The sequence below is a fragment of the Lissotriton helveticus genome, chromosome 1_2 (genome assembly GCF_964261635.1).
Source record: "Lissotriton helveticus chromosome 1_2, aLisHel1.1, whole genome shotgun sequence".
NCBI lineage: Eukaryota > Metazoa > Chordata > Amphibia > Caudata > Salamandridae > Lissotriton > Lissotriton helveticus.
The window spans coordinates 341,157,200-341,170,614 of NC_136058.1; the positions used below are offsets into that span (position 1 = coordinate 341,157,200).

The 13,415-nt window shown below is 36.0% G+C and overlaps 10 non-coding genes across 10 annotated transcripts; all 10 read left to right on the forward strand.

The window, feature by feature from the left end:
- Positions 1–913: 913 nt before the first annotated feature.
- Positions 914–985, forward strand: TRNAD-GUC (transfer RNA aspartic acid (anticodon GUC)). Its single transcript has one exon. It is a non-coding gene; the product is annotated as a tRNA-Asp (tRNA).
- A 634-nt stretch (positions 986–1,619) lies between these two features.
- TRNAD-GUC (transfer RNA aspartic acid (anticodon GUC)) lies at positions 1,620–1,691 on the forward strand. The gene has a single exon. It is a non-coding gene; the product is annotated as a tRNA-Asp (tRNA).
- A 634-nt stretch (positions 1,692–2,325) lies between these two features.
- Positions 2,326–2,397, forward strand: TRNAD-GUC (transfer RNA aspartic acid (anticodon GUC)). The gene has a single exon. It is a non-coding gene; the product is annotated as a tRNA-Asp (tRNA).
- A 2,050-nt stretch (positions 2,398–4,447) lies between these two features.
- TRNAD-GUC (transfer RNA aspartic acid (anticodon GUC)) lies at positions 4,448–4,519 on the forward strand. Its single transcript has one exon. It is a non-coding gene; the product is annotated as a tRNA-Asp (tRNA).
- A 634-nt stretch (positions 4,520–5,153) lies between these two features.
- TRNAD-GUC (transfer RNA aspartic acid (anticodon GUC)) lies at positions 5,154–5,225 on the forward strand. The gene has a single exon. It is a non-coding gene; the product is annotated as a tRNA-Asp (tRNA).
- A 2,036-nt stretch (positions 5,226–7,261) lies between these two features.
- TRNAD-GUC (transfer RNA aspartic acid (anticodon GUC)) lies at positions 7,262–7,333 on the forward strand. The gene has a single exon. It is a non-coding gene; the product is annotated as a tRNA-Asp (tRNA).
- Positions 7,334–8,675: 1,342 nt separating this feature from the next.
- TRNAD-GUC (transfer RNA aspartic acid (anticodon GUC)) lies at positions 8,676–8,747 on the forward strand. The gene has a single exon. It is a non-coding gene; the product is annotated as a tRNA-Asp (tRNA).
- Positions 8,748–9,381: 634 nt separating this feature from the next.
- TRNAD-GUC (transfer RNA aspartic acid (anticodon GUC)) lies at positions 9,382–9,453 on the forward strand. The gene has a single exon. It is a non-coding gene; the product is annotated as a tRNA-Asp (tRNA).
- A 1,336-nt stretch (positions 9,454–10,789) lies between these two features.
- Positions 10,790–10,861, forward strand: TRNAD-GUC (transfer RNA aspartic acid (anticodon GUC)). The gene has a single exon. It is a non-coding gene; the product is annotated as a tRNA-Asp (tRNA).
- A 2,050-nt stretch (positions 10,862–12,911) lies between these two features.
- TRNAD-GUC (transfer RNA aspartic acid (anticodon GUC)) lies at positions 12,912–12,983 on the forward strand. Its single transcript has one exon. It is a non-coding gene; the product is annotated as a tRNA-Asp (tRNA).
- Positions 12,984–13,415: the final 432 nt, after the last annotated feature.

Sequence of the window (13,415 nt, forward strand, 5' to 3'; positions counted from 1 at the left end):
ATCGATAGATAGATATTTATTTCAATGAAATAATTTCTTGATAAAACTGATTGTTTTTGGCTAGGAAATTCTGTATTGTAATATTTAGGAAAAAAGATTACTTGTCCTAACCAAAAGCAGCAAATCTGCCTATTACAATACTGTGAATTGATCGAGGGTATGCCTTAACCCCAAGGAGGTGAGCACTGTTTAACTGATGCCAATAAGTCCTCGTTTGTATAGTGGTCAGTATCCCCGCCTGTCACGCGGGATACCGGGGTTCAATTCCCCGACGGGGAGGCGATTCCTTTTATTCACACAATTAAATAAAATGATGTACTTTCTAACATTGTAAAATATATCTGTCATTATCCTTGCCTATTCCGATTGAGAAAAAAGGTTGAATTCACTGATGGCCAAAATGCTTACTGATGTGTTAACTGAAATTCAGAATATGCTCTGAATATTTCAATATGCACAGGCGTACCATCAAAAACACTTTACATCTGCATTCTCTTGGAAAATGAGATGAAGCAGTGGTGAATCCTAGGCTGCTGTTCCACTCGATTGGCACAATTTACAAGTAGAATGACTGCTTTTGGTTACTAGTGACCCCTGGTGGCTAATAGTTATAAGCTGCAAATGGTAAAGTGAGCTGATTATATATATATATATAGATATATATAAATATATATATTGATAGTTAGAAAGATAGCCAGATAGACAGATCGATAGATAGATATTTATTTCAATGAAATAATTTCTTGATAAAACTGATTGTTTTTGGCTAGGAATTTCTGTATTGTAATATTTAGGAAAAAAGATTACTTGTCCTAACCAAAAGCAGCAAATCTGCCTATTACAATACTGTGAATTGATCGAGGGTATGCCGTAACCCCAAGGAGGTGAGCACTGTTTAACTGATGCCAATAAGTCTTCGTTAGTATAGTGGTCAGTATCCCCGCCTGTCACGCGGGAGACCGGGGTTCAATTCCCCGACGGGGAGGCGATTCCTTTTATTCACACAATTAAATAAAATGATGCACTTTCTAACATTGTAAAATATATCTGTCATTATCCTTGCCTATTCCGATTGAGAAAAAAGGTTGAATTCACTGATGGCCAAAATGCTTACTGATGTGTTAACTGAAATTCAGAATATGCTCTGAATATTTCAATATGCACAGGCGTACCATCAAAAACACTTTACATCTGCATTCTCTTGGAAAATGAGATGAAGCAGTGGTGAATCCTAGGCTGCTGTTCCACTCGATTGGCACAATTTACAAGTAGAATGACTGCTTTTGGTTACTAGTGACCCCTGGTGGCTAATAGTTATAAGCTGCAAATGGTAAAGTGAGCTGATTATATATATATATATAGATATATATAAATATATATATTGATAGTTAGAAAGATAGCCAGATAGACAGATCGATAGATAGATATTTATTTCAATGAAATAATTTCTTGATAAAACTGATTGTTTTTGGCTAGGAATTTCTGTATTGTAATATTTAGGAAAAAAGATTACTTGTCCTAACCAAAAGCAGCAAATCTGCCTATTACAATACTGTGAATTGATCGAGGGTATGCCGTAACCCCAAGGAGGTGAGCACTGTTTAACTGATGCCAATAAGTCTTCGTTAGTATAGTGGTCAGTATCCCCGCCTGTCACGCGGGAGACCGGGGTTCAATTCCCCGACGGGGAGGCGATTCCTTTTATTCACACAATTAAATAAAATGATGCACTTTCTAACATTGTAAAATATATCTGTCATTATCCTTGCCTATTCCGATTGAGAAAAAAGGTTGAATTCACTGATGGACAAAATGCTTACTGATGTGTTAACTGAAATTCAGAATATGCTCTGAATATTTCAATATGCACAGGCGTACCATCAAAAACACTTTACATCTGCATTCTCTTGGAAAATGAGATGAAGCAGTGGTGAATCCTAGGCTGCTGTTCCACTCGATTGGCACAATTTACAAGTAGAATGACTGCTTTTGGTTACTAGTGACCCCTGGTGACTAATAGTTATAAGCTGCAAATGGTAAAGTGAGCTGATTATATATATATATATAGATATATATAAATATATATATTGATAGTTAGAAAGATAGCCAGATAGACAGATTGATAGATAGATATTTATTTCAATGAAATAATTTCTTGATAAAACTGATTGTTTTTGGCTAGGAATTTCTGTATTGTAATATTTAGGAAAAAAGATTACTTGTCCTAACCAAAAGCAGCAAATCTGCCTATTACAATACTGTGAATTGATCGAGGGTATGCCTTAACCCCAAGGAGGTGAGCACTGTTTAACTGATGCCAATAAGTCCTCGTTAGTATAGTGGTCAGTATCCCCGCCTGTCACGCGGGAGACCGGGGTTCAATTCCCCGACGGGGAGGCGATTCGTTTTATTCACACAATTAAATAAAATGATGCACTTTCTAACATTGTAAAATATATCTGTCATTATCCTTGCCTATTCCGATTGAGAAAAAAGGTTGAATTCACTGATGGACAAAATGCTTACTGATGTGTTAACTGAAATTCAGAATATGCTCTGAATATTTCAATATGCACAAGCGTACCATCAAAAACACTTTACATCTGCATTCTCTTGGAAAATGAGATGAAGCAGTGGTGAATCCTAGGCTGCTGTTCCACTCGGTTGGCACAATTTACAAGTAGAATGACTGCTTTTGGTTACTAGTGACCCCTGGTGGCTAATAGTTATAAGCTGCAAATGGTAAAGTGAGCTGATTATATATATATATATAGATATATATAAATATATATATTGATACTTAGAAAGATAGCCAGATAGACAGATCGATAGATAGATATTTATTTCAATGAAATAATTTCTTGATAAAACTGATTGTTTTTGGCTAGGAAATTCTGTATTGTAATATTTAGGAAAAAAGATTACTTGTCCTAACCAAAAGCAGCAAATCTGCCTATTACAATACTGTGAATTGATCGAGGGTATGCCTTAACCCCAAGGAGGTGAGCACTGTTTAACTGATGCCAATAAGTCCTCGTTTGTATAGTGGTCAGTATCCCCGCCTGTCACGCGGGATACCGGGGTTCAATTCCCCGACGGGGAGGCGATTCCTTTTATTCACACAATTAAATAAAATGATGTACTTTCTAACATTGTAAAATATATCTGTCATTATCCTTGCCTATTCCGATTGAGAAAAAAGGTTGAATTCACTGATGGCCAAAATGCTTACTGATGTGTTAACTGAAATTCAGAATATGCTCTGAATATTTCAATATGCACAGGCGTACCATCAAAAACACTTTACATCTGCATTCTCTTGGAAAATGAGATGAAGCAGTGGTGAATCCTAGGCTGCTGTTCCACTCGATTGGCACAATTTACAAGTAGAATGACTGCTTTTGGTTACTAGTGACCCCTGGTGGCTAATAGTTATAAGCTGCAAATGGTAAAGTGAGCTGATTATATATATATATATATAGATATATATAAATATATATATTGATAGTTAGAAAGATAGCCAGATAGACAGATCGATAGATAGATATTTATTTCAATGAAATAATTTCTTGATAAAACTGATTGTTTTTGGCTAGGAAATTCTGTATTGTAATATTTAGGAAAAAAGATTACTTGTCCTAACCAAAAGCAGCAAATCTGCCTATTACAATACTGTGAATTGATCGAGGGTATGCCTTAACCCCAAGGAGGTGAGCACTGTTTAACTGATGCCAATAAGTCCTCGTTTGTATAGTGGTCAGTATCCCCGCCTGTCACGCGGGATACCGGGGTTCAATTCCCCGACGGGGAGGCGATTCCTTTTATTCACACAATTAAATAAAATGATGTACTTTCTAACATTGTAAAATATATCTGTCATTATCCTTGCCTATTCCGATTGAGAAAAAAGGTTGAATTCACTGATGGCCAAAATGCTTACTGATGTGTTAACTGAAATTCAGAATATGCTCTGAATATTTCAATATGCACAGGCGTACCATCAAAAACACTTTACATCTGCATTCTCTTGGAAAATGAGATGAAGCAGTGGTGAATCCTAGGCTGCTGTTCCACTCGATTGGCACAATTTACAAGTAGAATGACTGCTTTTGGTTACTAGTGACCCCTGGTGGCTAATAGTTATAAGCTGCAAATGGTAAAGTGAGCTGATTATATATATATATATATAGATATATATAAATATATATATTGATAGTTAGAAAGATAGCCAGATAGACAGATCGATAGATAGATATTTATTTCAATGAAATAATTTCTTGATAAAACTGATTGTTTTTGGCTAGGAATTTCTGTATTGTAATATTTAGGAAAAAAGATTACTTGTCCTAACCAAAAGCAGCAAATCTGCCTATTACAATACTGTGAATTGATCGAGGGTATGCCGTAACCCCAAGGAGGTGAGCACTGTTTAACTGATGCCAATAAGTCTTCGTTAGTATAGTGGTCAGTATCCCCGCCTGTCACGCGGGAGACCGGGGTTCAATTCCCCGACGGGGAGGCGATTCCTTTTATTCACACAATTAAATAAAATGATGCACTTTCTAACATTGTAAAATATATCTGTCATTATCCTTGCCTATTCCGATTGAGAAAAAAGGTTGAATTCACTGATGGACAAAATGCTTACTGATGTGTTAACTGAAATTCAGAATATGCTCTGAATATTTCAATATGCACAGGCGTACCATCAAAAACACTTTACATCTGCATTCTCTTGGAAAATGAGATGAAGCAGTGGTGAATCCTAGGCTGCTGTTCCACTCGATTGGCACAATTTACAAGTAGAATGACTGCTTTTGGTTACTAGTGACCCCTGGTGACTAATAGTTATAAGCTGCAAATGGTAAAGTGAGCTGATTATATATATATATATAGATATATATAAATATATATATTGATAGTTAGAAAGATAGCCAGATAGACAGATTGATAGATAGATATTTATTTCAATGAAATAATTTCTTGATAAAACTGATTGTTTTTGGCTAGGAATTTCTGTATTGTAATATTTAGGAAAAAAGATTACTTGTCCTAACCAAAAGCAGCAAATCTGCCTATTACAATACTGTGAATTGATCGAGGGTATGCCTTAACCCCAAGGAGGTGAGCACTGTTTAACTGATGCCAATAAGTCCTCGTTAGTATAGTGGTCAGTATCCCCGCCTGTCACGCGGGAGACCGGGGTTCAATTCCCCGACGGGGAGGCGATTCGTTTTATTCACACAATTAAATAAAATGATGCACTTTCTAACATTGTAAAATATATCTGTCATTATCCTTGCCTATTCCGATTGAGAAAAAAGGTTGAATTCACTGATGGACAAAATGCTTACTGATGTGTTAACTGAAATTCAGAATATGCTCTGAATATTTCAATATGCACAAGCGTACCATCAAAAACACTTTACATCTGCATTCTCTTGGAAAATGAGATGAAGCAGTGGTGAATCCTAGGCTGCTGTTCCACTCGGTTGGCACAATTTACAAGTAGAATGACTGCTTTTGGTTACTAGTGACCCCTGGTGGCTAATAGTTATAAGCTGCAAATGGTAAAGTGAGCTGATTATATATATATATATAGATATATATAAATATATATATTGATAGTTAGAAAGATAGCCAGATAGACAGATCGATAGATAGATATTTATTTCAATGAAATAATTTCTTGATAAAACTGATTGTTTTTGGCTAGGAATTTCTGTATTGTAATATTTAGGAAAAAAGATTACTTGTCCTAACCAAAAGCAGCAAATCTGCCTATTACAATACTGTGAATTGATCGAGGGTATGCCTTAACCCCAAGGAGGTGAGCACTGTTTAACTGATGCCAATAAGTCCTCGTTAGTATAGTGGTCAGTATCCCCGCCTGTCACGCGGGAGACAGGGGTTCAATTCCCCGACGGGGAGGCGATTCATTTTATTCACACAATTAAATAAAATGATGTACTTTCTAACATTGTAAAATATATCTGTCATTATCCTTGCCTATTCCGATTGAGAAAAAAGGTTGAATTCACTGATGGCCAAAATGCTTACTGATGTGTTAACTGAAATTCAGAATATGCTCTGAATATTTCAATATGCACAGGCGTACCATCAAAAACACTTTACATCTGCATTCTCTTGGAAAATGAGATGAAGCAGTGGTGAATCCTAGGCTGCTGTTCCACTCGATTGGCACAATATACAAGTAGAATGACTGCTTTTGGTTAGTAGTGACCCCTGGTGGCTAATAGTTATAAGCTGCAAATGGTAAAGTGAGCTGATCATATATATATAGATATATATAAATATATATATTGATAGTTAGAAAGATAGCCAGATAGACAGATCGATAGATAGATATTTATTTCAATGAAATAATTTCTTGATAAAACATTGTTTTTGGCTAGGAAATTCTGTATTGTAATATTTAGGAAAAAAGATTACTTGTCCTAACCAAAAGCAGCAAATCTGCCTATTACAATACTGTGAATTGATCGAGGGTATGCCTTAACCCCAAGGAGGTGAGCACTGTTTAACTGATGCCAATAAGTCCTCGTTTGTATAGTGGTCAGTATCCCCGCCTGTCACGCGGGAGACCGGCGTTCAATTCCCCGACGGGGAGGCGATTCATTTTATTCACACAATTAAATAAAATGATGTACTTTCTAACATTGTAAAATATATCTGTCATTATCCTTGCCTATTCCGATTGAGAAAAAAGGTTGAATTCACTGATGGCCAAAATGCTTACTGATGTGTTAACTGAAATTCAGAATATGCTCTGAATATTTCAATATGCACAGGCGTACCATCAAAAACACTTTACATCTGCATTCTCTTGGAAAATGAGATGAAGCAGTGGTGAATCCTAGGCTGCTGTTCCACTCGATTGGCACAATTTACAAGTAGAATGACTGCTTTTGGTTACTAGTGACCCCTGGTGGCTAATAGTTATAAGCTACAAATGGTAAAGTGAGCTGATTATATATATATAGATATATATAAATATATATATTGATAGTTAGAAAGATAGCCAGATAGACAGATCGATAGATAGATATTTATTTCAATGAAATAATTTCTTGATAAAACTGATTGTTTTTGGCTAGGAATTTCTGTATTGTAATATTTAGGAAAAAAGATTACTTGTCCTAACCAAAAGCAGCAAATCTGCCTATTACAATACTGTGAATTGCTCGAGGGTATGCCTTAACCCCAAGGAGGTGAGCACTGTTTAACTGATGCCAATAAGTCCTCGTTAGTATAGTGGTCAGTATCCCCGCCTGTCACGCGGGAGACCGGGGTTCAATTCCCCGACGGGGAGGCGATTCCTTTTATTCACACAATTAAATAAAATGATGCACTTTCTAACATTGTAAAATATATCTGTCATTATCCTTGCCTATTCCGATTGAGAAAAAAGGTTGAATTCACTGATGGACAAAATGCTTACTGATGTGTAAACTGAAATTCAGAATATGCTCTGAATATTTCAATATGCACAGGCGTACCATCAAAAACACTTTACATCTGCATTCTCTTGGAAAATGAGATGAAGCAGTGGTGAAACCTAGGCTGCTGTTCCACTCGATTGGCACAATTTACAAGTAGAATGACTGCTTTTGGTTAGTAGTGACCCCTGGTGGCTAATAGTTATAAGCTGCAAATGGTAAAGTGAGCTGATTATATATATATATATATAGATATATATAAATATATATATTGATAGTTAGAAAGATAGCCAGATAGACAGATCGATAGATAGATATTTATTTCAATGAAATAATTTCTTGATAAAACTGATTGTTTTTGGCTAGGAAATTCTGTATTGTAATATTTAGGAAAAAAGATTACTTGTCCTAACCAAAAGCAGCAAATCTGCCTATTACAATACTGTGAATTGATCGAGGGTATGCCTTAACCCCAAGGAGGTGAGCACTGTTTAACTGATGCCAATAAGTCCTCGTTTGTATAGTGGTCAGTATCCCCGCCTGTCACGCGGGATACCGGGGTTCAATTCCCCGACGGGGAGGCGATTCATTTTATTCACACAATTAAATAAAATGATGTACTTTCTAACATTGTAAAATATATCTGTCATTATCCTTGCCTATTCCGATTGAGAAAAAAGGTTGAATTCACTGATGGCCAAAATGCTTACTGATGTGTTAACTGAAATTCAGAATATGCTCTGAATATTTCAATATGCACAGGCGTACCATCAAAAACACTTTACATCTGCATTCTCTTGGAAAATGAGATGAAGCAGTGGTGAATCCTAGGCTGCTGTTCCACTCGATTGGCACAATTTACAAGTAGAATGACTGCTTTTGGTTACTAGTGACCCCTGGTGGCTAATAGTTATAAGCTGCAAATGGTAAAGTGAGCTGATTATATATATATATATAGATATATATAAATATATATATTGATAGTTAGAAAGATAGCCAGATAGACAGATCGATAGATAGATATTTATTTCAATGAAATAATTTCTTGATAAAACTGATTGTTTTTGGCTAGGAATTTCTGTATTGTAATATTTAGGAAAAAAGATTACTTGTCCTAACCAAAAGCAGCAAATCTGCCTATTACAATACTGTGAATTGATCGAGGGTATGCCGTAACCCCAAGGAGGTGAGCACTGTTTAACTGATGCCAATAAGTCTTCGTTAGTATAGTGGTCAGTATCCCCGCCTGTCACGCGGGAGACCGGGGTTCAATTCCCCGACGGGGAGGCGATTCCTTTTATTCACACAATTAAATAAAATGATGCACTTTCTAACATTGTAAAATATATCTGTCATTATCCTTGCCTATTCCGATTGAGAAAAAAGGTTGAATTCACTGATGGACAAAATGCTTACTGATGTGTTAACTGAAATTCAGAATATGCTCTGAATATTTCAATATGCACAGGCGTACCATCAAAAACACTTTACATCTGCATTCTCTTGGAAAATGAGATGAAGCAGTGGTGAATCCTAGGCTGCTGTTCCACTCGATTGGCACAATATACAAGTAGAATGACTGCTTTTGGTTAGTAGTGACCCGTGGTGGCTAATAGTTATAAGCTGCAAATGGTAAAGTGAGCTGATCATATATATATATATATATATATATAAATATATATATTGATAGTTAGAAAGATAGCCAGATAGACAGATCGATAGATAGATATTTATTTCAATGAAATAATTTCTTGATAAAACTGATTGTTTTTGGCTAGGAATTTCTGTATTGTAATATTTAGGAAAAAAGATTACTTGTCCTAACCAAAAGCAGCAAATCTGCCTATTACAATACTGCGAATTGATCGAGGGTATGCCTTAACCCCAAGGAGGTGAGCACTGTTTAACTGATGCCAATAAGTCCTCGTTAGTATAGTGGTCAGTATCCCCGCCTGTCACGCGGGAGACCGGGGTTCAATTCCCCGACGGGGAGGCGATTCATTTTATTCACACAATTAAATAAAATGATGTACTTTCTAACATTGTAAAATATATCTGTCATTATCCTTGCCTATTCCGATTGAGAAAAAAGGTTGAATTCACTGGTGGCCAAAATGCTTACTGATGTGTTAACTGAAATTCAGAATATGCTCTGAATATTTCAATATGCACAGGCGTACCATCAAAAACACTTTACATCTGCATTCTCTTGGAAAATGAGATGAAGCAGTGGTGAATCCTAGGCTGCTGTTCCACTCGATTGGCACAATATACAAGTAGAATGACTGCTTTTGGTTAGTAGTGACCCCTGGTGGCTAATAGTTATAAGCTGCAAATGGTAAAGTGAGCTGATCATATATATATAGATATATATAAATATATATATTGATAGTTAGAAAGATAGCCAGATAGACAGATCGATAGATAGATATTTATTTCAATGAAATAATTTCTTGATAAAACTGATTGTTTTTGGCTAGGAAATTCTGTATTGTAATATTTAGGAAAAAAGATTACTTGTCCTAACCAAAAGCAGCAAATCTGCCTATTACAATACTGTGAATTGATCGAGGGTATGCCTTAACCCCAAGGAGGTGAGCACTGTTTAACTGATGCCAATAAGTCCTCGTTTGTATAGTGGTCAGTATCCCCGCCTGTCACGCGGGAGACCTGGGTTCAATTCCCCGACGGGGAGGCGATTCATTTTATTCACACAATTAAATAAAATGATGTACTTTCTAACATTGTAAAATATATCTGTCATTATCCTTGCCTATTCCGATTGAGAAAAAAGGTTGAATTCACTGATGGACAAAATGCTTACTGATGTGTTAACTGAAATTCAGAATATGCTCTGAATATTTCAATATGCACAGGCGTACCATCAAAAACACTTTACATCTGCATTCTCTTGGAAAATGAGATGAAGCAGTTGTGAATCCTAGGCTGCTGTTCCACTCGATTGGCACAATTTACAAGTAGAATGACTGCTTTTGGTTACTAGTGACCCCTGGTGGCTAATAGTTATAAGCTACAAATGGTAAAGTGAGCTGATTATATATATATATATAGATATATATAAATATATATATTGATAGTTAGAAAGATAGCCAGATAGACAGATCGATAGATAGATATTTATTTCAATTAAATAATTTCTTGATAAAACTGATTGTTTTTGGCTAGGAATTTCTGTATTGTAATATTTAGGAAAAAAGATTACTTGTCCTAACCAAAAGCAGCAAATCTGCCTATTACAATACTGTGAATTGATCGAGGGTATGCCTTAACCCCAAGGAGGTGAGCACTGTTTAACTGATGCCAATAAGTCCTCGTTAGTATAGTGGTCAGTATCCCCGCCTGTCACGTGGGAGACCGGGGTTCAATTCCCCGATGGGGAGGCGATTCCTTTTATTCACACAATTAAATAAAATGATGCACTTTCTAACATTGTAAAATATATCTGTCATTATCCTTGCCTATTCCGATTGAGAAAAAAGGCTGAATTCACTGATGGCCAAAATGCTTACTGATGTGTTAACTGAAATTCAGAATATGCTCTGAATATTTCAATATGCACAGGCGTACCATCAAAAACACTTTACATCTGCATTCTCTTGGAAAATGAGATGAAGCAGTGGTGAATCCTAGGCTGCTGTTCCACTCGATTGGCACAATATACAAGTAGAATGACTGCTTTTGGTTAGTAGTGACCCGTGGTGGCTAATAGTTATAAGCTGCAAATGGTAAAGTGAGCTGATCATATATATATATATATATATATAAATATATATATTGATAGTTAGAAAGATAGCCAGATAGACAGATCGATAGATAGATATTTATTTCAATGAAATAATTTCTTGATAAAACTGATTGTTTTTGGATAGGAAATTCTGTATTGTAATATTTAGGAAAAAAGATTACTTGTCCTAACCAAAAGCAGCAAATCTGCCTATTACAATACTGTGAATTGATCGAGGGTATGCCTTAACCCCAAGGAGGTGAGCACTGTTTAACTGATGCCAATAAGTCCTCGTTTGTATAGTGGTCTGTATCCCCGCCTGTCACGCGGGAGACCGGGGTTCAATTCCCCAAAGGGGAGGCGATTCATTTTATTCACACAATTAAATAAAATGATGTACTTTCTAACATTGTAAAATATATCTGTCATTATCCTTGCCTATTCCGATTGAGAAAAAAGGTTGAATTCACTGATGGCCAAAATGCTTACTGATGTGTTAACTGAAATTCAGAATATGCTCTGAATATTTCAATATGCACAGGCGTACCATCAAAAACACTTTACATCTGCATTCTCTTGGAAAATGAGATGAAGCAGTGGTGAATCCTAGGCTGCTGTTCCACTCGATTGGCACAATTTACAAGTAGAATGACTGCTTTTGGTTAGTAGTGACCCGTGGTGGCTAATAGTTATAAGCTGCAAATGGTAAAGTGAGCTGATTATATATATATATATATAGATATATATAAATATATATATTGATAGTTAGAAAGATAGCCAGATAGACAGATCGATAGATAGATATTTATTTCAATGAAATAATTTCTTGATAAAACTGATTGTTTTTGGCTAGGAATTTCTGTATTGTAATATTTAGGAAAAAAGATTACTTGTCCTAACCAAAAGCAGCAAATCTGCCTATTACAATACTGTGAATTGATCGAGGGTATGCCTTAACCCCAAGGAGGTGAGCACTGTTTAACTGATGCCAATAAGTCCTCGTTAGTATAGTGGTAAGTATCCCCGCCTGTCACGCGGGAGACTGGGGTTCAATTCCCCGAAGGGGAGGCGATTCATTTTATTCACACAATTAAATAAAATGATGTACTTTCTAACATTGTAAAATATATCTGTCATTATCCTTGCCTATTCCGATTGAGAAAAAAGGTTGAATTCACTGATGGCCAAAATGCTTACTGATGTGTTAACTGAAATTCAGAATATGCTCTGAATATTTCAATATGCACAGGCGTACCATCAAAAACACTTTACATCTGCATTCTCTTGGAAAATGAGATGAAGCAGTGGTGAATCCTAGGCTGCTGTTCCACTCGATTGGCACAATATACAAGTAGAATGACTGCTTTTGGTTAGTAGTGACCCGTGGTGGCTAATAGTTATAAGCTGCAAATGGTAAAGTGAGCTGATCATATATATATGTATATATATATATATATAAATATATATATTGATAGTTAGAAAGATAGCCAGATAGACAGATCGATAGATAGATATTTATTTCAATGAAATAATTTCTTGATAAAACTGATTGTTTTTGGCTAGGAATTTCTGTATTGTAATATTTAGGAAAAAAGATTACTTGTCCTAACCAAAAGCAGCAAATCTGCCTATTACAATACTGCGAATTGATCGAGGGTATGCCTTAACCCCAAGGAGGTGAGCACTGTTTAACTGATGCCAATAAGTCCTCGTTAGTATAGTGGTCAGTATCCCCGCCTGTCACGCGGGAGACCGGGGTTCAATTCCCCGACGGGGAGGCGATTCATTTTATTCACACAATTAAATAAAATGATGTACTTTCTAACATTGTAAAATATATCTGTCATTATCCTTGCCTATTCCGATTGAGAAAAAAGGTTGAATTCACTGGTGGCCAAAATGCTTACTGATGTGTTAACTGAAATTCAGAATATGCTCTGAATATTTCAATATGCACAGGCGTACCATCAAAAACACTTTACATCTGCATTCTCTTGGAAAATGAGATGAAGCAGTGGTGAATCCTAGGCTGCTGTTCCACTCGATTGGCACAATATACAAGTAGAATGACTGCTTTTGGTTAGTAGTGACCCCTGGTGGCTAATAGTTATAAGCTGCAAATGGTAAAGTGAGCTGATCATATATATATAGATATATATAAATATATATATTGATAGTTAGAAAGATAGCCAGATAGACAGATCGATAGA